This window comes from Arachis stenosperma, chromosome 3 (assembly GCF_014773155.1).
Source record: "Arachis stenosperma cultivar V10309 chromosome 3, arast.V10309.gnm1.PFL2, whole genome shotgun sequence".
NCBI classification, from domain to species: domain Eukaryota; kingdom Viridiplantae; phylum Streptophyta; class Magnoliopsida; order Fabales; family Fabaceae; genus Arachis; species Arachis stenosperma.
The window spans coordinates 124,443,528-124,468,043 of NC_080379.1; the positions used below are offsets into that span (position 1 = coordinate 124,443,528).

General features: G+C 39.3%; 1 non-coding gene across 1 annotated transcript; it reads left to right on the forward strand.

Annotated features, from left to right (window-relative positions):
* The first annotated feature begins 3,833 nt into the window (after nt 1-3,833).
* LOC130972493 (small nucleolar RNA R71) lies at nt 3,834-3,937 on the forward strand. Its single transcript, XR_009083656.1, has one exon. It is a non-coding gene; the product is annotated as a small nucleolar RNA R71 (small nucleolar RNA).
* The last annotated feature ends 20,579 nt before the right edge of the window (nt 3,938-24,516 follow it).

Sequence of the window (24,516 nt, forward strand, 5' to 3'; positions counted from 1 at the left end):
TTGCGTGTTTGATGAAGAAGACGGTAGGAAAGCAGAGATTCAGAAGATGGAGCATCTCCAAACCTCAACCCATTCTCCATTACTGCAATACAAGTAACCATTACATGTTCTTTTGCTTCTTACAATCAATCCTGATAATTTCTGATATCCTGACTAAGATTTACAAGATAACCATAGCTTGCTTCAAGCCGACAATCTCCGTGGGATCGACCCTTGCTCACGCAAGGTATTACTTGGACGACCCAGTGCACTTGCTGGTTAGTTGTGCGGGATTGCAAAAGTGTTATTGCAATTTCGTGCACCAGCAAGCTATGGTCACCTTGTAAATCTCAGTCAAGCTGTTTCAAATGTGATTGGATTAGATAATTAAAAGATAAATAAAATAGGATAGAAATACTTATGTAAATTAATGGTGGGAATTTTAGATAAGCGTTTGGAGGTGCTTGTCCCTGTTGAATCTCTGCTTTCCTACTGCATCCATTCAATCCTTCTTATTCCTTTCCATGGCAAGCTGTATGTAGGGTATCATCGTTGTGAATGGCTACATCCCATCCTCTCAGTGAAAAAGGTCCAAATGCTCTGTCACAGCACGGCTAATCATCTGTCGGTTCTCAATCAGGTTGGAATAGAATCCAGTGATTCTTTTGCGTCTGTCACTAACGCCCAGCCTTCAGGAGTTTGAAGCTCGTCACAGTCATTCAATCCCGGAATCCTACTCAAAATACCACAGACAAGGTTAGACTTTCTGGATTCCCATGAATGCCGCCATCAATTCTAGCTTATACCACGAAGATTCTGATTAAGGAATCCAAGAGATATGCGCCCGATCTAAGGTAGAACGAAAGTGGTTGTCAGTCACGCGCGTTCATAGGTGAGAATGATGATGAGTGTCATGAGTCTCTAAACTCCATTGTTGGGGGTGAGGAGCTCTGCAACGTCTCGATGAATTAATGCAATCACTTATATTTTTCCATTCAAATATGCGTGTTCCTATCTAAGATGTTCATTCGCGCTTAATTATGGAGAAGGTGATGATCCGTGACACTCATCACCTTTCTCAACCTATGAACGTGTGTCTGACAACCACCTCCATTCTACATCAGATTGAATGAATATCTCTTAGATTCTTTAATCAGAATCTTCGTGGTATAAGCCGGATTGATGGCGGCATTCATGAGAATCCGGAAAGTCTAAACCTTGTCTGTGGTATTCCGAGTAGGATTTCGGGATTGAATGACTATGACAAGCTTCAAACTCCTGAAGGCTGGGCGTTAGTGACAAATGCAAAAGAATCATTGGATTCTATTCCAACCTGATTGAGAACCGACAGATGATTAGCCGTGCTGTGACAAAGCATTTGGACCATTTTCACTGAGAGGATGGGAAGTAGCCATTGACAACGGTGACACCCTACATAGAGCTTGCCATGGAAGGAACCTTGCATTATGCTATTGAGTTGAATATTACACTGCAGGAATTCAGAGGACAAAGCATCTCCAAAACCCCAACATATTCTCCATTACTGCACAACAAGTAATTATTTCACGCTCTTTTATTTGTCTAATAATTCAAACTGATAATTTTAATTGATATCCTGACTAAGAATAATAACATAAACATAGCTTGCTTCAAACCAATAATCTCCGTGGGATCGACCCTTACTCACGTAAGGTATTACTTGGACGACCCAGTGTACTTGCTGGTTAGTGGTACGAGATCATAAGAAATCTTGATTTTGATATTGAGATTAAAATTTCGTGCACCAAGTTTTTGGTGAACCATTGTAAGATAATTCTTTGGACTCGGGTTCATACTTTGATCATGGTTCCTAGTGATCCATGCATTGGCATAGAACTCTTGAACCATTAAAATTCCGACTTGTTGAATGGGGTTGGTTAGAACTTCCCAACCTCTTCTTTGGATCTCATGTCGGATCTCCGGATACTCATTTTTCTTGAGCTTGAAAGGGACCTCAGGGATCACCTTTTTCTTGGCCACAACATCATAGAAGTGGTCTTGATGGGCTTTAGAGATGAATCTTTCCATCTCCCATGACTTGGATTCATTGGAGCCATTGTTGATGATCACAATTTCGTCCACCTTTAATGTCAATAGCTTGACAGTGGGCTCTCATGGAGCCACAAAGGTGATCAGGTCAATATTGTGGACTCCCAACACCAAACTTAGAGTTTGGATATGGGGGTTCAACACCAAACTTAGAGTTTGGTTGTGGCCTCCTAACACTAAACTTAGAGTTTGATTGTGGGGGCTCTGTTTGACTCTGTATTGAGAGAAGCTCTGCATGCTTACTCTCCCTTGTTACAGAAGGATAGCCGTGTGCCTTAAACACAAGGTAGTCCCCATTCAATTGAAGGACTAATTCTCCTCTGTTAACATTAATCACAGCACTTGCTGTGGCTAGGAAAGGTCTTCCAAGGATGATGCATTCATCCTCTTCCTTCCTAGTATCTAAGATTATGAAATCAGCAGGGATGTAAAGGCCTTCAACCTTTACTAATACATCCTCTACTAATCCATAAGCCTGTCTTACTGACTTGTCTGCCAATTGTAATGAAAATAAGGCAGGCTGTACCTCAATGATCCCCAGTTTCTCCATTACAGAGAGTGGCATAAGATTTATGCCTGACCCCAGGTCACACAGAGCCTTGTTAATGGTCATGGTGCCTATGGTACAGGATATTGAGAATTTGCCAGGATCTTGTTTCTTTTGAGGTAAAGTTTGCTGAACCCATGTATCAAGTTCACTAATGAGCAAGGGAGGTTCACCTTCCCAAGTCTCATGAACAAATAACTTGGCATTCAGCTTCATGATGGCTCCTAGATATTGAGCAACTTGCTCTCCAATTACATCTTCATCCCCTTCTGAGGAAGAATAATCTTCAGAGCTCATGAATGGCAAAAGGAGATTTAGTAGAATCTCTATGGTCTCTATATGAGCCTCAGATTCCTTTAGGTCCTCAATAGGGAACTCCTTCTTGCTGGAGAGACGTCCCAGGAGGTCTTCCTCACTAGGATTTTTGTCCTTCTCCTCCCTTGTGCATTCGGCCATATTGATTACATCAATGGCCTTGCACTCTCCCTTTGGATTCTCTTTTGTATTGCTTGGGAGAATATTGGGAGGAGTTTCAATGATTTTCTTACTCAGCTGGACCACCTGTGCCTCCAAATTTCTAATGGAGGATCTTGTTTCACTCATGAAACTTAAAGTGGCTTTAGACAGATCAGAGACTATGTTTGATAAGTTAGAGGGGCTCTGTTCATAATTCTCTGTCTATTGCTGAGAAGATGATGGATACGGCTTGATATTGCTGAGCTTATTTCTTCTACCATTATTAAAGCCTTGTTGAGGCTTTTGTTGATCCTTCCATGAGAAATTCGGATGATTTCTCCATGATGAATTATAGGTGTTTCCATAAGGTTCACCCGTGTAATTAACCTCTGCTATTGCAGGGTTTTCAGGATCATAAGCTTCTTCAGAAGCTGCCTCTTTAGTATTGTTGGATGCATTTTACCATCCATTCAGACTTTGAGAAATCATGTTGACTTGCTGAGTCAACACTTTGTTCTGAGCCAATATAGCATTCAGAGCATCAATTTCAAGAACTCCCTTCCTTTGAGGCATTCCATTATTCACATAATTCCTCTCAGAAGTGTACATGAACTGGTTATTTGCAACCATGTCAATAAGTTCTTGAACTTCTGCAGGTGTTTTCTTTAGGTGAATGGATCCACCTGCAGAATGGTCCAATGACATCTTGGAAAACTCAGATAGACCATAATAGAATATATCTAATATGGTCCCTTCTGAAAACATGTCAGAAGGACACTTTTTGGTCATCTGCTTGTATCTTTCCCAAGCTTCATAGAGGGATTCACCATCTTTTTGTTTGAAGGTCTAAACATTCACTCTAAGCTTGCTCAGCTTTTGAGGAGGAAAGAATTTATCCAAGAAGGCCGTGACCAGCTTATCCCAGGAGTCCAGGCTATCTTTAGGTTGTGAGTCCAACCATGTTCTAGCTCTGTCTCTTACAGCAAAAGGGAAAAGCATGAGCCTGTAGACTTCAGGATCTACTCCATTCGTCTTTACAGTCTCACAAATCTGCAAGAACTCAGTTAAAAATTGGTAAGGATCTTCAGATGGAAGTCCATGAAACTTGCAGTTCTGTTGCATTAGAGCAACTAATTGAGGTTTCAGCCCAAAATTGTTTGCTCCAATGGCCGGAATGGAGATGCTTCTTCCATCAAATTTGGACGTTGGTTTAGTGAAATCACCTAGCATTCTCCCTGCATTATTGTTGTTGGGTTCGGCTGCCATCTCCTTTTCTTGTTCGAAAATTTCAGAAAGGTTGTCTCTGGATTGTTGTAATTTAGCTTCTCTTAATTTCCTCTTCAGAGTCCTTTCAGGTTCAGGATCAGCTTCAACAAGAATGCCTTTTTCCTTGTTCTTGCTCATATAGGGAAGAAGAGAACAAGAAAAGAAAGAGGAATCCTCTATGTCACAGTATAGAGATTTCTTTATGTTAGTAGAAGAATAAAGGGAATAGGAGTGAAGAAGAATGAATAGGTAGGGGCAGTGATTTGAGATGAAGAGAGGTGAAGAGAAGTGTTAGTAGATAAATAAATAAATAGAAGAAGGGGAGAGGAAAGAAATTTCGAAAATAAATTTGAAAAGAAGTTAAATGACTTTCGAAAATAAAAGATAAGATAGAATTAAAATTAAAACAATTAATTAATTAAAAAGAATTTTTGAAAAAGGAATGAGATATTTTCGAAAATTAAAGAGGAAAAAGTAGTTAGGTGGTTTTGAAAAAGATAAGAAACAAACAAAAAATCAAATAGTTAGTTGAAAAAGATATTAAAATCAAATTTGAAAATATAAGAAGATAAGAAGTTAGGTAAGATATTTTGAAATCAAATTTTTGAAAAAGATAAAATTTTGAAAAAAGATATGATAAAAAGATAGGATAAGAAGATATGATAAAAAGATAGGATTGAAAAAGATTTAATTTTTTAAAATTAAAATTAATTACTTAGCTAACAAGAAACTAAAAGATATGATTCTAGAATTTAAAGATTGAACCTTTCTTAACAAGAAAGTAACAAACCTCAAATTTTTTAATCAATCATATTAATTGTTAGCATAATTTTCGAAAATTTGAAATAAAATTAAGAAAAAGATTTTGAATATAATTTTAAAATTTTCGAAATTAATAAGATAAAAAATGAAAAAGATTTGATTTGAAAAAGTTTTGAAAAGATAAAATTTTTAAAATTGAAAATTTGACTTGACTTGTAAGAAACAACTAATTTTTAAAAATTTTTGACCAAGTCAACCCAAAATTTCGAAAATTTGGAGGGAAATAAGGAAAAGATATTTTTTTTGTTTTTGAATTTTTAATGAGGAGAGAGAAAAACACAAACATGACCCAAAACATGAAAATTTTGGATCAAAACACTTAATGTATGCAAGAACACTATGAATGTCAAGATGAACACCAAGAACACTTTGAAGATCATGATGAACATTAAGAACATATTTTTGAAAAATTTTTTATGCAAAGAAAATATGCACGACACCAAACTTAGAATTCTTTAATGCATGGACACTATGAATGCAAGAATGCATATGAAAAACAATAAAAGACACAAAACAAGAAATCATCAAGATCAAACAAGAAGACTTACCAAGAACAACTTGAAGATCATGAAGAACACTATGAATGCATGGAATTTTCGAAAAAATAATGCATAAATTTTAAGAACATGCAATTGACCCCAAACTTAAAAATTGACTCAAGACTCAAATAAGAAACACAAAATATTTTTGGTTTTTATGATTTTCTATTTTTTTTGTATTTTCTTTTATTTTTTTCGAAAATAATAAATTTGGAAAAACGAAAACAAAGAAAAATTTTGAAAAATTTTTGAAAACTTTTTTGAAAATAAAATTACCTAATCTGAGCAACAAGATGAACCGTCAGTTGTCCATACTCGAACGATCCCCGGCAACGGCGCCAAAAACTTGGTGGAAGAAATTGTGATCATCATCAATGGCTCCATTAATTTGGTAGCTCTCACACGTGAATTACACTTAAGTCACAACTCCGCACAACTAACCAGCAAGTGTACTGGGTCGTCCAAGTAATAAACCTTACGTGAGTAAGGGTCAATCCCACAGAGATTGTTGGTATGAAGCAAGCTATGGTCACCTTGTAAATCTCAGTCAGGCTGTTTCAAATGTGATTGGATTAGATAATTAAAAGATAAATAAAATAGGATAGAAATACTTATGTAAATTAATGGTGGGAATTTCAGATAAGTGTATGGAGGTGCTTGTCCCTGTTGAATCTTTGCTTTCCTACTGCTTTCATCCAATCCTTCTCACTCCTTTCCATGGCAAGCTGTATCTAGGGCATCACCGTTGTCAATGGCTACATCCCATCCTCTCAGTGAAAAAGGTCCAAATGCTCTGTCACAGCACGACTAATCATCTGTCGGTTCTCAATCAAGTTGGAATAGAATCCAGTGATTCTTTTGCGTCTGTCACTAACGCCCAGCCTTCAGTAGTTTGAAGCTCATCACAGTCATTCAATCCCAGAATCCTACTCGGAATACCACAGACAAGGTTAGACTTTCTGGATTCCCATGAATGCCGCCATCAATTCTAGCTTATACCACGAAGATTCTGATTAAGGAATGCAAGAGATATGCGTCCGATCTAAGGTAGAACGAAAGTGGTTGTCAGTCACGCGCATTCATAGGTGAGAATGTTGATGAGTGTCACGGATCATCACATTCATCAAGTTGAAGTGCAACGAATATCTTAGAACAGGAATAAATGGAATTGAATAGAAAATAATAGTAATTGCATTGAAATTTGAGGTACAGCAGAGCTCCATACCCTTAATCTATGGTGTGTAGAAACTCCACTGTTGAAAATACATAAGTGAAAGAGGTTCAGGCATGGCCGAATGGCCAGCCCCCAAACGTGGTCACAAGACCGAATTATCAAAGACTGATCAATACAATCCAAGATGTCTAATACAATAATAAACTATCCTATTTATACTAGACTAGCTACTAGGGTTTACAGAAGTAAGTAATTGATGCATAAATCCACTTCCAGGGCCCACTTGGTGTATGTTTGGGCTGAGTTTGATCTATCCACGAGCTGAGGCTTCTTTTGGAGTTGAACCCCAAGTTGTAACGTGTTTTGGGCGTTCAACTCCGGTTCGTGACGTGTTTCTGGCGTTTGACTCCAGATAGCAACATGGAACTGGTGTTGAGCGCCAGTTTACGTCATCTAATCACAAATAAAGTATGGACTATTATATATTGCTGGAAAGCTCTGGATGTCTACTTTCCAACGCCATAGAGAGAGCGCCATTTGAAGTTCTGGAGCTCCAGAAAATCCATTTCGAGTGCAGGGAGGTCAGAATCCAACAACATCAGCAGTCCTTTGTCAGCATCCTATCAGAGTTTTGCTCAGGTCCCTCAATTTCAGCCAGAAAATACCTGAAATCACAGAAAAACACACAAACTCATAGTAAAGTCCAGAAATGTGAATTTAGCATAAAAACTAATGAAAACATCCCTAAAAGTAACTAGATCATACTAAAAACTACCTAAAAACAATGCCAAAAAGCGTATAAATTATCCGCTCATCACTTTCCTACTGTCTTCATCCAATCCTTCTTACTCCTTTCCATGGCAAGCTGTATGTTGGGCATCACCGTTGCCAATGGCTACAGTCCCATCCTCTCAGTGAAAATGTTCAACGCGCTCTGTCACAGCACCGCTATTCATCTGTCGTTTCTCGATCAAGTCGGAATAGAATCCAGTGATTCTTTTGCGTCTGTCACTAACGCCCCACAATCGTGAGTTTGAAGCTCATCACAGTCATTCAATCTCTAGCTTATACCACGAAGATTCTGATTAAGGAATCCAAGAGATATCTACTTAATCTAAGGTAGAACGGAGGTGGTTGTCAGGCACACGTTCATAGGTGAGAATGATGATGAGTGTCACGGATCATCACATTCATCAATTTGAGGAACAAGTGATATCTTAGAACAAGAATAAGCTGAATTGAATAGAAGAACAATAGTAATTGCATTAATACTCGAGGTACAGCAGAGCTCCACACCTTAATCTATGGTGTGTAGAAACTCTACCGTTGAAAATACATAAGAACAAGGTCTAGGCATGGCCGAATGGCCAGCCTCCCAAAGAGGGTTCAATCAGAAAAACATGATCAAAAGATGATCCGAAGATTGAAAGATTCCCCCAAATACAATAGCAAAAGGTCCTATTTATAGAGAACTAGTAGCCTAGGGTTTACAGAAATGAGTAAATGACGTAAAAATCCACTTTCGGGCCCACTTGGTGTGTGCTTGGGCTGAGCATTGAAGCTTCCATGTGTAGAGACTTCTCTTGGAGTTAAACGCTAGCTTTTGTGCCAGTTTGGGCGTTTAACTCCCACTTTTGTGCCAGTTCCGGCGTTTAACGCCGGGAATTCTAAAGCTGACTTGGAATGCCTGTTTGGGCCATCAAATCTCAGACAAAGTATAGACTATTATATATTGCTGGAAAAACCTAGATGTCTACTTTCCAATGCAACTGAGAGCGTGCCAATTGGGAGGTCAGAATCCAACAGCATCTACAGCCCTTTTCAGCCTCTGAATCAGATTTTTGCTCAGGTCCCTCAATTTCAGCCAGAAAATACCTGAAATCACAGAAAAATACACAAACTCATAGTAAAGTCCAGAAAAGCGAAGTTTAAATAAAAACTAATAAAAATACAATAAAAACTAACTAAAACATACTAAAAGCATACTAAAAACAATGCCAAAAAGCGTATAAATTATCCGCTCATCAGTTAACGTGAACTCTAACGTAGAAGCGGAAAACAAAAGCCAACGTTAGTGACACTCACTTTTGTCACTAACGTTGGACCAACTAGCATTGCCTACGTTAACTTTCACGTTAAAACTATTAACGTGAAAGTTAACGTGGAGTTGAAATCAAAGAGCCAACGTTAATGACATTCACTTTTGTCACTAACAATGGAAGATGTCATCACTACTACGTTAAGAGCCACGTTAACATAGTTAGCGTCACGTTAACTTAGTTAACGTGAGTTCCAACGTAGAGAATGTGGCACTTGGAGCGTTAGTGACAAAGGTGAGTGTCACTAACGCTCTCGAAGGTGGATCACACCTACGTTAAGAGTCACGTTAGCTATACTAATGTGGACTCTAACGTAGGAACAAAGGGGCATTAAGCAACGTTAATGGGAAAAGTGATTCCCATTAACGTTCGCGAAGGGGTACAAGCAAACGTTATTGGGAAAAGTAAGTCCCAATAATGCTGCCCAAACATTGAAAAGGCAACGTTAGTGGTTACGTTAAAACCACTAACGTTAGATTTAACGTGGGTATATGAGGTTGGAACGTTAGTGGAAAAAGTGAATGCCACTAACGTTCTCGAACCCACAATGGCACTCAACGTTAAATCTTACTAAATACCCAAGCCTAATTCATATTTCTCTGCAAGTTGGGCCCACTCAACATGAGAACTGCTTCAACTCAAGATCCAAAGCCCACATCCAAGACTTGAAGAACTCACTAGAAGATCAAGAGGAGTAGTATATATAGGAGTAGTTTTGAACTATGGAGAAGCTTGGCACATTTTGGAACTACTCTCTATAGATTTACTTTTCTGTACTTTTAGCATGGATTCTTCTTTTCTGGCATTTTTCATTTCTAGAGCTATGAACAACTAAACCCCTTTCATTGGGTTAGGGAGCTTTGTTGTAATTTGATGGATCAATTATAGTTTTCATTCTTCTTCTTCTTTCTTTTCTCTTGATCTTACTAGAAAGCTTTCGATCTTAATGCAATTGGTTAGTTGTCTTGGAAAAGAAACTCTCCATAGTTGGATCTCCTTTGAGCCTTGGAAAAGGGATGAGGAGATCATGCTAGAAATGCTTTCTCATGTTGGACCAAATTGGGGTTTGGACGGATATAGTGACATGTAATCCTCCCAACACTTTGATTTGGAAATACATGTGGTATAATCAGTGACCACACTTCATCTCTTCCCATGAGCAATTAAATCAAGGAATTGGGCAATTATTCAAGCTTAGAGAGATTGGATTGCCAAGGAATTGGGATCCAATCACTTAAGATTGCCAAGGAGATCAATGAATGCATTGATTGAGGAAGAGATGAGAATGAACTTGATCCGGAGAATGCAACATCTCCTGAACCCAATGATTTCCCCATTTCTGATCTTACCCATTCTCTTTACTTTCTGCCATTTAATTTCGTGCTCATTACCCCAAATCCCCATTTAAGATTCTGCACTTTAATTTCTGTTATTTACTTTCCAGTTATTTAAATTTCTGCATCTCAATCTAAATTTTGTTTAGCTCAACTAGCACATTCTTCTAACTAAAGTTGCTTGACCAATCAATCCTTGTGGGATTCGACCTCACTCTATTGTGAGTTTTACTTGACGATAATTCGGTATACTTGCCTAAAGAAAATTTGTTGAGAGACAAGTTTTCATGCATCATTGGGGGTGAGGAGCTCTGCAGCATCTCAATGAATTAATGCAATGATTTTTGTTTTTCATTCAAACACGCTTGTTTCTATCTAAAATGCTGATTCGTACTTAACTGTGATGGATATGACGATCCGTGACACTCATCACCATCCTCACTGATGTGCGGAAAACGATCCGACACAAAACTCACCGGCAAGTGTACCGGGTCGCATCAAGTAATAATAACTCACATGAGTGAGGTCGATCCCACAGGGATTGAAGGATTGAGCAATTTTAGTTTAGTGGTTGATTTAGTCAAGCGAATCAAGTATTGGTTGAGTGTTTTGTATCCAACAGTAATTAAACAACAGGAAATGTAAAGGGAGAGGGATGAATTGCAGAAATTAAAGAAAACTGAAAGTAAAAGAGCTGAATCTTAAAGAACAAGAAATTAAATGACTGAAACTTAAAGTGCAAGAAATGTAAATTGCAGTAACTTAAAGAGCAAGAAATATAAATTGCAATAATGAAAAGGGATTTGAGGAGTGGGATTTCAGAAATTAAGCAATGGAGATTAAATTGCAGCAAGTAATAAAGCAGAAGATGAATTGGAAATACTTAGAATTCAAACAGAAAGGAAATTGAGTTGCAGCAGAGGTTCATAGAAGAACCAAAAGGAAAATGTGATCTCAGGACTCCAGAGACTAGATAGCAAAGTCTAGATCTCAATTGCCTTCCCAGATCCAAATTCCCAAAGCAATTAACAAGAAATTAAAGAAGAAGCAGTAAAGGGAATGTAATTGAACTCAATTATGCAGAAGAGAAATTAAAGAGCTCTTGAGTGGAGATTGAGACAGAATTTCATCAATTCTTAACACCCAAGACTCAAACAAGAAAAATAAAAATGCTCAAGCAAGAACAAGGAAGAAGAGAGATCAATTCTCCTCCCAAATTCTCAGAAGTCTCAGTGAAGGCTCTCAAAGAAAATTCAAAAGTTCCAAAATAAAAGTGAAGATTCAAAGCTCCAAAAGAAAAGTCCTAATTACATCAAACTAACTCCTATTTATACACTTTCTATTCTTGGATTTTGGAATTTGGATGGGCTTTTGATTTGGTGAAGAAATGAATTTTATTGGATTTTTAATCCAATTTCAGCCCAAGAAAAGTTGCTTCCAGGAGGCTGCCCTGCCCTTGTGGAGGGCATGGCAGGAATTGATGCGTGCGGCCTTGGTGTGAGCGTTGCGTGCGAGTTGGTGCTGCAGGGCAGAAATTTTTGGTGTGCCAGAATGATGCCCATGCGTGCGTGCCGTTGCTGCCGAGACTTCCCTTGGTGCGCCAATCTGGTGCGCTGGCCGTGCACCACAAGATGCTGCCCTGCCCTTGCGGAGGGCAGGGCAATGTTTCCAAAGTTGAAGTCCCGTGTTCAAAATTCGGGCAATGCACACGCTACACTTTTCCTTGGTTTTCTTGGCACCAAAGTAAGGCTTAGTTTTTTGTTTCCTCATGGTGCCGTGTTCGATCCTTGTGGCAAGCATTGGTGAGTTTTTTCTTTGAATTTCTTCCTTTGGTGAGCCCGATATTGCCCTTGAGGAGGGCAGGGCAGTGTTTTTGATCTTCTTGATTCATGGCACCAATTTGTGCTCTGCCCTTGTTGTGGGCAGGGCAGTGTTGCCTCTCAAGACTTGTTTCCTTATGTTGCCCTCCTTGAGGGCAGTGTGCCCTTGTGGAGGGCAATGCTTGCTTCCTCCTTTTATGCGCCACACTTTTTCTCTCTTGGGCCACGCTTTCTTAAGCCACGCTTCCTCTTTTCTTCTTTTCTTCACCTACAATAAACCAAAACAACCACTCAAAGTATCACTAAATTCACAAGGCTTATAAATCAATTAAAAATCAATTAAATTCAGCTTAAACCTCATGAGTTAACATTAATTTCATGGTGGTTGTTTGATTTAAAGAAGTTATGCATTTTCACTCCAAATCACTTACCTAGGATGCAAGAAAGTGCATAAAGACTAATAAAACAAGTGAAATTAGCTTGAAAAAATGGGTATATGATGACCTGTCATCACAACACCAAACTTAAATCTTGCTTGTCCCCAAGCAAGCATCAAAACTAAGAGAAAATGAAATGAACAAGAAAAGAAACATATCCTTATTAGGTATATAGCAGAATGTGATTCATGGGGTTTTTATGCAGATAATGATAACTCAATTATTGTTGCTGTTACATAATATACATTCTTCCTCAAAGGCTTGCTAAACTTGCTGTTATAAGGTTTATTCTTTCTTTGCTCCCTTGCTAACTTCTCTTTTCTCATGTTGCTTATCAAGCTTATCATTCTTTGAAGGCTTGGTGTCTAATGTTGTAGTAGTAGCCTTTGGCTTTATTTTTACTCAACATCTTTCCACCACAGACACATGGCTCACTATTTCTTCCTAGGATCATTGATGCCCGGCATCTCTTTGGATAACTAAATGTTCTGTATCTAGGTTGCTCTTTATTGTGGACTTTTAATTGGTCATCCCAAATCAGTTGATCTAAGTGACCGGGTTTTAAAATACCCCTTAGAATTTACTTATCCAAGCATATCCTAGTACAAGAACACCACAGGCATGTGTCCTAGGGTCCGAGCTATTGGTGTCCAGCCTTTATTCTTTGTTTTTTTCTTGCCACATTGGCTTTTTCTTCTTCCTTTTCTTTCTGTTTTAATTTTGTTCTCAAGGGCTTTTTCTTTATTGATAGGAACCTTCATGACAGCAAGCTAGCTCACACTTCAATGAAAATGATACTATGCAGCACTTATTTCATGAGTTATTCATTTAATCAAACACATATACCACTATTGACTTCCATTCTACTTATGCAACATTGGATTTTTACTTTTCAATTCAAACAAAATCTCTTTTATTCAAGCATATGGGAAACAAAACAAAATTCAAGCTAAGTGATGAATGACATGCATCATGCAGATTATCATACTTGATCAAACAACTTCACTTGCAACTAGATAAACACTTTAGCAGGATATATAATGGTTCCCATGTTCAAAACAATACACAGCAGCAGGGATTAAGTTTAGATACAACATTTGAAGTTGCAGCCTTTTGATTCTTCCTTCTGTTGTGTTTTCTTTGAGTTAAGATGCATAATATCTTCAATTGTTGACTCATGTCCTGCATAATTCTCAAAGTTGCTTGCTTCTCAAGCCCTTAATTGCATGGTTAGTATGCATAAATTGAGTGTGGCTCTTGGATTTATTTTGGTGTGAGAACACCAAACTTAATTGTTTGCCACTACCTCCGATGCAACAAGTTAACCATATGTGAAACCTCGTGTTCTTGCTAAAGGTTATGGGATTAAAGCTGGAAAGCAGTTAAATAGTTGAATAATTTGTTCGATTGCTTGGAGCTAGCATTTTGCAGGAAGTAAAAATGTTCTTTTAAATGAGATTTTGGTGGAACACCAAACTTAGAATCCTTCATTCTCCCTTAAGTTGTTTTGGTGTGCAACACCAAACTTAGCTCCTTGCAATGCATACCAATTATTCAACATCTTTATTGAAAAAACTATGAAAAGAAAACTACCTCAGGTTGGGTTGCCTCCCAACAAGCACTTCTTTATTGTCATTAGCTTGACATCCTCCATTCTTTGATCATGGAGGCTGAAAATCATAGTGCCTCAGCTTTTCACCTCTTATTGTGAACTTCCTTCCAGTCTCCTCTTTGATGATCTCTAGGTGTTCAAGTGAAAGGACCCAGTTCACAGTGTAGTATTCAGATAACTGTGGAGACACCTTCATTGGTTGGGTGTTTAACACCACTTTATCCCCTGGTGAAAAGCCTTCAGTAGGGATTTTCTTGTTTCTCCACCCTCTTGGCCTTTTTTTCTTTTCTTTCTCAAAAGATACTCCCTGCCTTGGTTGTTCTTTGTCTGGGATGTTGAATTTCTCATATGGAGGTTTTGGATCTAGTTCCTCCTTGACTTCTTTGGTTTGTTGCACCATCTCTACTGCTTTCAAGCATGGATTTAGAAGTCTTGGAGTTAACTCATTGACTGCCTCCTTCAAACTTTGATCTCTGGCCTTATCCTTCATAAAATCTTCTTCTTGAATGGGTTCATGCAAGGTTTTAAAAACATGGAATGCTAGATGCTCATCATGCACTCTCAACAACAATTACCCTTTTTCCACATCTATCAATGCTCTGCCCGTAGCTAGGAAAGGCCTTCCCATGATGATGGGAGTGTTAGGGTCCTCTTCTATATCTGAGATAACAAAGTCAACAGGGAGAAAGAATTTTCCCACTTTTACCAACACATTCTCCACAACTCCCAGTGCTTGCTTAGTGGATTTGTCAGCCATTTGGAGAACTATTTGTGTGGACTTTAACTCAGAAATTTGAAGTTTCTTCATTAGAGACAAAGGCATCAAGTTTATGCTTGCACCGAGGTCACAGAATGACTTCTCAATTGTTATGTTTCCTATGGTGCAAGGTATGTAAAAAGTCCCAGGATCATCTTTCTTCTCTGGCAACTCTCTTTGGAGGATAGCACTACATTCCTTTGTCATCTCAATAATCTGTCCTTCCTTCAGGGATCTTTTCTTTGTCAGCACTTCCTTCATAAATTTGGCATATAGTGGCATCTGTTCAAGTGCTTCCAAGAAAGGAATATTGATGCTAAGTGTCTTGAATATGTCCAGGAATTTTGAGTATTGCTTATCCTCATTTTCTTTTTTAAACCTCTTAGGGTATGGAAGTTTGGGGACACAAGGATTCACTCCTTCCCTCTTCTCTTGTAGTTGTGATTCAAGGGTGTTCTTGTATCCCTTTGAAATTTTTGCATTTTTGGTTTCTAGATCCTCTTTACTTTTCCCTTCTGTCTCTTCTTGTGGAACTTCTCTGTTGTGTTTGTCCTGATTGATGGCTTCCTTCTTCATAGTCTTCTCACTTCCCACTGTGACTGTTTTGCACTCCTCCCATTTTGTGGCTTTTCCTTTGTCCCTTGGGTGTTCTTCAGTGACATTGGGGAAGGCATTTGCTCTCTTCTCATCCATTTCTGAAATTTGCTTAGCCATTTGCCCCATGTGTCTCTCAAGGTTTCTGATTGAGGTTTCTTGGTTTTTGAATGCCAGGGTCTGATCTTTCCTTGCAGCTTCCTAATCTTGTCTTGCCATTTCTTGATTTTTCATGAGTTTCTCCATCATTTTCTCTAGACTTGAGATTCTTTGAGAGTCTGAATTTGGTTGTGGTTGTGTGAAATGAGATGGTTGTTGTTGGAAGTTATCTGAATTAATTGTGGGGGTACTTTGTGGGTGGGATGTGGTTGCGGAAAAATTATTCTGGTGGTTTTGTAAGTTATTATGGGGTTGGTGATATGTGTTTTGTGAATTTTTGAATTGGTTAGTATTATTGGATGAATGGTTATGGTTGCTTGTGTTGCTGAGGCTGCCAGAGTTAAAGTCCCTTTGTCCTTGATTCTGATGCTCACCCCACCTTGAATTAGAATGAGTCTTCCAGGGTGTCTTGTGTGCATTACCATGAAAATTGTGTTGAAATGAACTTGAAGTATTGTTCATGCATTGCACCTGCTCAGGGCTTTGTTGCTCAAAATTGAATGTCCCAAAACTTTCTTCAGATTGATTCCACCCATGTGAGGTTTGAGATTGGCATTGTGTGTTTACTGCAACACCTTGCAGTCCATCAATTTTCATGGCCATCATTTCTATTTGTTACTGAAGCTGTTGATCCATCTTTTTGTTTTGTGCCAAGAGAACGTCAACACCTTCAAGCTCCAGCACATCCCTTCTCTGGGCTGGTTTGCGTTGTCTTTGATGAGCAAAGAAATATTGATTGTTTGCCACCATCTCTATGAGGTTTTGGGCTTCCTCTGCTGTCTTCATTAGCTGCAATGAGCCTCCTGCTGAATGATCTAATGCTTCTTGAGCTTTCTGAGTCAACCCTTCATAGAAGTTTTGGAGTCTATCCCACTCACTAAACATTTCTGGGGGACATTTCCTGATTAAGGCCTTGTATCTCTCCCAGGCATCATACATCGACTCTCCATCCATTTGAATGAATGTTTGCACCTCTGTTTTCAGCTTGATAATCCTTTGGGGAGGATAGAACTTGGCTAGGAATTCGCTCACTAAGTCTTCCCAATTATTGATGCTTTCTTTGGGAAATGTCTCTAGCCATTGAGTGGCCTTATCCTTCAGAGAGAATGGAAACAGCAGTAGCTTGTAGATGTCTGGATGCACACCACTTATTTTGACAGTTTCACAAATTTTGAGGAAGATGGATAAGTGTTGGTTTGGATCTTCAAGCGGACTTCCTCCATAGGAGCAATTGTTCTGCACCAGAGTGATAAGTTGAGGCTTCAACTCAAAATTATTTGCATGAACATTGGGAGTGAGTATGCTACTCCCGCAGTTTCTTGCATTGGGGATAGTGTAAGAGGCCAACACCCTTATTGCAGGCTGGGTATTGTTGCTCACTCCCTCTTCACGCACCTCAGCCTCCATGACTTGTAAGAATCACAAACAAACCAAATGAAACATGGACATTCTAATGCTAGAATGTGGTTAGAGGGTTAGGTGACACAATGTGTCAAACAGTTAATGTGCTTAGTTAAAAAGAAAAAAAATGCTTAATCTAAACCACCACCTTACTTAATCATTGTCAATCTAATTCAATCCCCAGCAACGGCGCCAAAAACTTGATGTGCAGAAAACGATCCGACATAAAACTCACCGGCAAGTGTACCGGGTCGCATCAAGTAATAATAACTCACATGAGTGAGGTCGATCCCACAGGGATTGAAGGATTGAGCAATTTTAGTTTAGTGGTTGATTTAGTGAAGCGAATCAAGTATTGGTTGAGTGTTTTGTATCCAACAGTAATTAAACAACAGGAAATGTAAAGGGAGAGAGATGAATTGCAGAAATTAAAGAAAACTGAAAGTAAAAGAGCTGAATCTTAAAGAACAAGAAATTAAATGACTGAAAGTTAAAGTGCAAGAAATGTAAATTGCAGTAACTTAAAGAGCAAGAAATATAAATTGCAATAATGAAAAGGGATTTGAGGAGTGGGATTTCAGAAATTAAGCAATGGAAATTAAATTGCAGCAAGTAATAAAGCAGAAGATGAATTGGAAATACTTAGAATTCAAACAGAAAGGAAATTGAGTTGCAGCAGAGGTTCATAGAAGAACCAAAAGGAAAATGTGATCTCAGGACTCCAGAGACTAGATAGCAAAGTCTAGATCTCAATTGCCTTCCCAGATCCAAATTCCCAAAGCAATTAACAAGAAATTAAAGAAGAAGCAGTAAAGGGAATGTAATTGAACTCAATTATGCAGAAGAGAAATTAAAGAGCTCTTGAGTGGAGATTGAGACAGAATTTCCTCAATTCTTAACACCCAAGACTCAAACAAGAAAAATAAAAATGCTCAAGCAAGAACAAGGAAGAAGAGAGATCAATTCTCCTCCCAAATTTTCAGAAGTCTCAGTGAAGGCTCTCAAAGAAAATTCAAAAGTTCCAAAATAAAAGTGAAGATTCAAAGCTCCAAAAGAAAAGTCCTAATTACATCAAACTAACTCCTATTTATACACTTTCTATTCTTGGATTTTGGAATTTGGATAGGCTTTTGATTTGGTGAAGAAATGAATTTTATTGGATTTTTAATCCAATTTTAGCCCAAGAAAAGTTGCTTCCAGGAGGCTGCCCTGCCCTTGTGGAGGGCAGGGCAGGAATTGATGCTTGCGGCCTTGGTGTGAGCGTTGCATGTGAGTTGGTGCTGCAGGGCAGAAATTTTTGGTGCGCCAGAATGATGCCCATGCGTGCGTGCCGTTGCTGCCGAGACTTCCCTTGGTGCGCCAATCTGGTGCGCTGGCCGTGCACCACAAGATGCTGCCCTGCCCTTGCGGAGGGCAGGGCAATGTTTCCAAAGTTGAAGTCCCGTGTTCGAAATTCGGGCAATGCACACGCTACACTTTTCCTTGGTTTTCTTGGCACCAAAGTAAGGCTTAGTTTTTTGTTTCCTCATGGTGCCGTGTTCGATCCTTGTGGCAAGCATTGGTGAGCTTTTTCTTTGAATTTCTTCCTTTGGTGAGCCCGATATTGCCCTTGAGGAGGGCAGGGCAGTGTTTTTGATCTTCTTGATTCATGGCACCAATTTGTGCTCTGCCCTTGTTGTGGGCAGGGCAGTGTTGCCTCTCAAGACTTGTTTCCTTATGTTGCCCTCCTTGAGGGCAGTGTGCCCTTGTGGAGGGCAATGCTTGCTTCCTCCTTTTATGCGCCACACTTTTTCTCTCTTGGGCCACGCTTTCTTAAGCCACACTTCCTCTTTTCTTCTTTTCTTCACCTACAATAAACCCAAACAACCACTCAAAGTATCACTAAATTCACAAGGCTTATAAATCAATTAAAAATCAATTAAATTCAGCTTAAACCTCATGAGTTAACATTAATTTCATGGTGGTTGTTTGATTTAAAGATGTTATGCATTTTCACTCCAAATCACTTACTTAGGATGCAAGAAAGTGCATAAAGACTAATAAAACAAGTGAAATTAGCTTGAAAAAATGGGTATATGATGACCTGTCATCACTCACCCCATGAATATGTGCCTGACAAACACCTCCGTTCTACATTAGATTGAATGAGTATCTCTTAGATTCCTTAATCAGAATATGTCCCCAACCCATGCTCAATCTTGGCGTCCAACGCCAGAAATAAGCAAGGAACTAGCGTTGAATGCCCAAAGGAAGCTCAGTTCTGGCGTTCAGACGCCAGAAACAGGTAAGGAGTTGGCGTCTAACACCACTCTAGCTTCCAGCCCTGGTATTCAAACACCAGTGTGGGATCAGACACATACAAGTGCTGATAGCAACTCCTCTAAAATGGCTTCTCAACCCACGGCTGTAGGCAATAAACCTACAGCAACTAAAGTTGAGGAATATAAAGCCAAAATGCCTTATCCTCAGAAACTCCGCCAAGCGGAACAGGATAAGCAATTTGCCCGCTTTGCAGACTATCTCAGGACTCTTGAGATAAAGATTCTGTTTGCAGAGGCACTTAAGCAAATACCCTCTTATGCTAAGTTCATGAAAGAAATCTTAAGTCATAAGAAGGATTGGAGGGAAACTGAGAAAGTTTACCTCACTGAAGAATGCAGTGCAGTCATTCTGAAAAGCTTACCTGAGAAGCTTAAAGATCCGGGAAGCTTTATGATACCATGCACATTAGAAGGTACTTGTACCAAGCAAGCTCTATGTGATTTTGGGGCAAGTATTAACCTAATACCTGTAGCTACTATCAAAAAGCTTGGGTTGACTGATCAAGTTAAACCAACCCGGATATGTCTCCAACTTGCTGATGGCTCTATTAAATACCCATCAGGCGTAATTGAAGACATGATTGTCAAGGTTGGACCATTTGTCTTTCCCACTGACTTTGTGGTGCTGGAAATGGAGGAGCACAAGAGTGCAACTCTCATTCTAGGAAGACCTTTCCTAGCAACTGGACGAACCCTCATTGACGTCCAAAAAGGGGAAGTGACCCTGAGAGTCAATGAGGATGAGTTTAAGTTGAATGTTGTCAAAGTTATGTAGCATTCAGACACCCCAAACGACTGCATGAGCATTGATATTATTGACTCTCTGGTAAAAGAGGTCAATATGACTGAGAGCCTCGAATCAGAGCTAGAGGATATCTTTAAAGATGCTCAGCCTGATCTGGAGGAACCAGAGAGAATAATAGAACCTCTAAAAATCCCTCAAGAAGAGGAAAAACCTCCCAAACCCGAGCTCAAACCATTACCACCATCCCTAAAATATGCATTTCTGGGAGAAGGTGATACCTTCCCTGTAATCATAAGCTCTACCTTAGAGCCACAGGAAGAGGAAGCACTAATTCAAGTGCTAAGGACACACAAGACAGCTCTTGGGTGGTCCATCAGTGATCTTAAGGGCATTAGCTCAGCCAGATGCATGCGCAAGATCCTATTAGAGGGTGATGCTAAGCCAATGGTTCAACCACAGAGGCGGCTGAATCCAGCCATGAAGGAGGTGGTGCAGAAGGAGGTCACTAAATTACTAGAGGCTGGGATTATTTATCCTATTTCTGATAGCCCCTGGGTAAGCCCTGTTCAAGTCGTCCCCAAGAAGGGTGGCATGATAGTGGTTCATAATGAAAAAAATAAACTGGTTCCTACAAGAACAGTTACAGGTGGCGTATGTGTATTGATTATAGAAGGCTCAATACACCTACCAGAAAGGATCATTTTCCTTTACCATTCATAGACCAGATGCTAGAAAGACTAGCAGGTCATGAATACAACTGCTTCCTGGATGGATATTCAGGTTATAATCAAATTGTAGCAGATCCCTAGGATTAAGAAAAAACAGCATTCACATGTCCATCTGGAGTATTTGCATACAGAAGAATGTCATTTGGCCTGTGCAATGCACCTGCAACCTTTCAAAGGTGCATGCTCTCTATTTTCTCTGATATGGTGGAAAATTTTTTGGAAGTCTTCATGGATGACTTTTCAGTGTTTGGAGACTCATTCAGCTCCTGTCTTGACCATCTAACACTTATTCTAAAGAGATACCAAGAGACTAAACTAGTTTTAAACTGGGAGAAATGTCACTTTCTGGTGATTGAAGGAATTGTCCTTGGGAACAAAATTTCGAACAAGGGAATAGAGGTGGATCAAGCTAAGGTAGAGGTAATTGAAAAATTACCACCACCTGCCAATGTTAAGGCAATCAGAAGCTTTCTGGGGCATGCAGGATTCTATAGGAGGTTTATAAAAGATTTCTCAAAAATTGCTAAACCTCTGAGTAATCTGCTAGCTGCTGACACGCCATTTATCTTTGATAAGGAGTGTCTGCAGGCGTTTGAGACTCTGAAAGCTAGGCTGGTCACAGCACCAGTCATCTCTGCACTAGACTGGAGATTACCATTTGAACTGATGTGTGATGCCAGTGACCATGCCATTGGTGCAGTGTTAGGACAAAGGCATGACAAGCTTCTGCACGTCATTTACTATGCCAATTGTGTTTTAAATGACGCACAGAAGACCTACACAACCACAGAAAAAGAGTTACTTACAGTGGTTTATGCCATTGACAAGTTCATATCCTATTTAGTGGGATCAAAAGTGATTGTGTACACTGACCATGCTGCTCTTAAATATCTACTCACGAAGCAGGATTCAAAACCCAGACTCATCAGATGGGTGTTGCTTCTGCAAGAGTTTGATATAGAAATAAGAGACAAAAAAGGGACAGAGAACCAAGTAGCAGATCACCTGTCCCGAAAAGAACCAGTAAAAGGGGCATCCCTCCCTCTTACTGAGATCTCTAAAAACTTTCCAGATGAGCAACACTTTGCCACCTAGGAAGTGCCATGGTTTTGCAGACATTGCAAACTACAACGCAGTGAGATACATTCCCAAAGAATATAGTAGGCAGCAGTCAAAGAAATTGATCACAAATGCAAAGTATTATCTTTGGGATGAACCATATCTCTTCAAGAGATGTACAGACGGAGTAATCCGTAGATGTGTGCCTAAATAAGAAGCACAGAAGATCCTCTGGCACTGCCATGGATCACAGTATGGAGGACATTTTGGAAGTGAGCGAACAGCCACAAGAGTTCTCCAATGTGGCTTCTACTGGCCTACTCTCTATAAAGACTCCCAAGTGTTTGTACTTAATTGTGACAGTTGCCAAAGATCTGATAATCTACCTCACAGTTATGCCATGTCTCAACAAGGGATCTTGGAGATTGAATTGTTTCATGTATGGGGTATTGACTTCATGGGGCCTTTCCCACCATCATACTCAAACACTTATATTTTGGTGGCAGTGGATTATGTATCCAAATGGGTGGAAGCTATTGCAACACCCACTAATGATACTAAGACAGTGCTAAAATTCCTCCAGAAACACATCTTCAGTAGATTTGGTATCCCTAGAGTACTAATCAGTGATGGGGGCACTCATTTCTGCAATAAACAGCTTTACTCTGCTTTGGTTCGATATGGAGTTAGCCACAGGGTGGCCACTCCATATCATCCACAGACAAATAGGCAAGCTGAAGTCTCTAATAGAGAACTTAAAAGAATCCTAGAACGGACTGTGATTAACCGTAGAAGGGATTGGGAAAGAAGCTTGGATGATGCTTTGTGGGCATACAGAACAGCATTCAAGACTCCTATAGGGACCTCTCCATACCAGCTTATGTACGGAAAAGCCTGTCACTTGCCAGTGGAACTGGAACATCAGGCCTACTGGGCAACCAGATTCCTAAACCTTGACGCCATGTTAGCCAGAGAAAAATGATTGCTCCAGTTAAATGAGCTAGAGGAGTTCAGACTCAATGCTTTCGAGAATGAAAAAATTTACAAAGAGAAAGCAAAAAGATGGCATGATAAGAAACCGTCATCCAGAGTCTTTGAGCCAGGGCAGAAAGTTCTGCTGTTTAATTCTAGGCTCAGATTATTCCCCGGAAAATTGAAATCCCGGTGGAGAGGTCCATATGTGATTACAAGTGTATCACCATATGGATACGTGGAGCTTCAGGATAATGATTCTAACAAAAAGTTCATTGTTAATGGACAGAAAGTTAAACATTATCTTGAAAGCAATTTTGAGCAAGAATGCTCAAAACTGAGACTTGATTAAAGCTCAGTAATAGTCCAGCTAAAGACAATAAAGAAGCGCTTGCTGGGAGGCAACCCAGCCATTTACAGAGCTTATTTGTTAATTAATTGATTTTTACAGGTTTATGTCAATTATCTTCAAGGTAAAATAGCAATTGCTTGAGTTCACAAAGTTACAGAAGGATTCGCAGGATAAAACAGCAAAAAGGAAGCTCACTGGTGTGAAAAAGCCAGTAAGAGCTATTTTGGGCGTTGAACGCCCAAAAGAAGCATCTACTGGGCGTTCAACGCCAGTAAGGATAGCCATTTGGGCGTTAAACGCCAGAAAGAAGCATCTTCTGGGCGTTGAACACCAGAAAAAAGCACCTTCTGGGTGTTTAACGCCAAATTTACAGCGTCCTGGGCGTTCAGAAAAATGCCAAGTGACAAAGGAGTTCCTAGAGTTCAACGCCAGCTAGAAGCAACAGCTGGGTGTTGAACACCCAGGAGAAGCTGCAAATGGGCGTTAAATGCCCAAAACATGCAGCGTTTGGGCGTTTAACGCCAGGATTGTGGGGAGGAGGTAAATTCGTTTTTACTTCACATTTTTTTCAATTTTCATATTTCAATTCACGATTTCTTGCATAAACATGCTACAAACTCTCATCCTTCAATTCCAAAAATTTTAATCCTAATTTCTAAGATCCTTTTTTCAAAAATATCAAATGTATCTTAATTCATAAACACAAATCCTTTTTCAAATCTCATCCAACTTCTTTTCAATTTTTTTTTCAAAACTCAATTATCCTTTCAAATTCATCTCAAATCTTTTTCAAAATAAAATTCAGATTTATCTTTTTCAAATATCTTTCACAACTTTTTAATTTTAAATTATATCTTTTTCCTATCATATTTATCTTTTACAAATCATATCTTCTATCTTATCTTTCTTCAAAATTTTTGAAAACCCACCCCCTCCCTTTAAATCCACATTTGGCCTCCCTCCTCTCATCCACCATTCGCTACTAGCTCTCCTTGTATCCCTCTCCTTTCCCTTCTTTTGCTTGAGGACAAGCAAACCTCTAAGTTTGGTGTGTTTATCTGTGATCACTAAACCATACCCACTAAGATCATGGCTCCTAAAGGAAAACAACCCACTCCAAGAGGCAAGAAAGAGAGTATTCCAAAATCACTTTGGAATCAAGGGAAGTTTTTAACCAAAGAACATTCAGACCATTACTACAAAATAATGGGTCTAAGGTCAGTGATCCCGGAAGTCAAATTCGATCTGAAAGAAG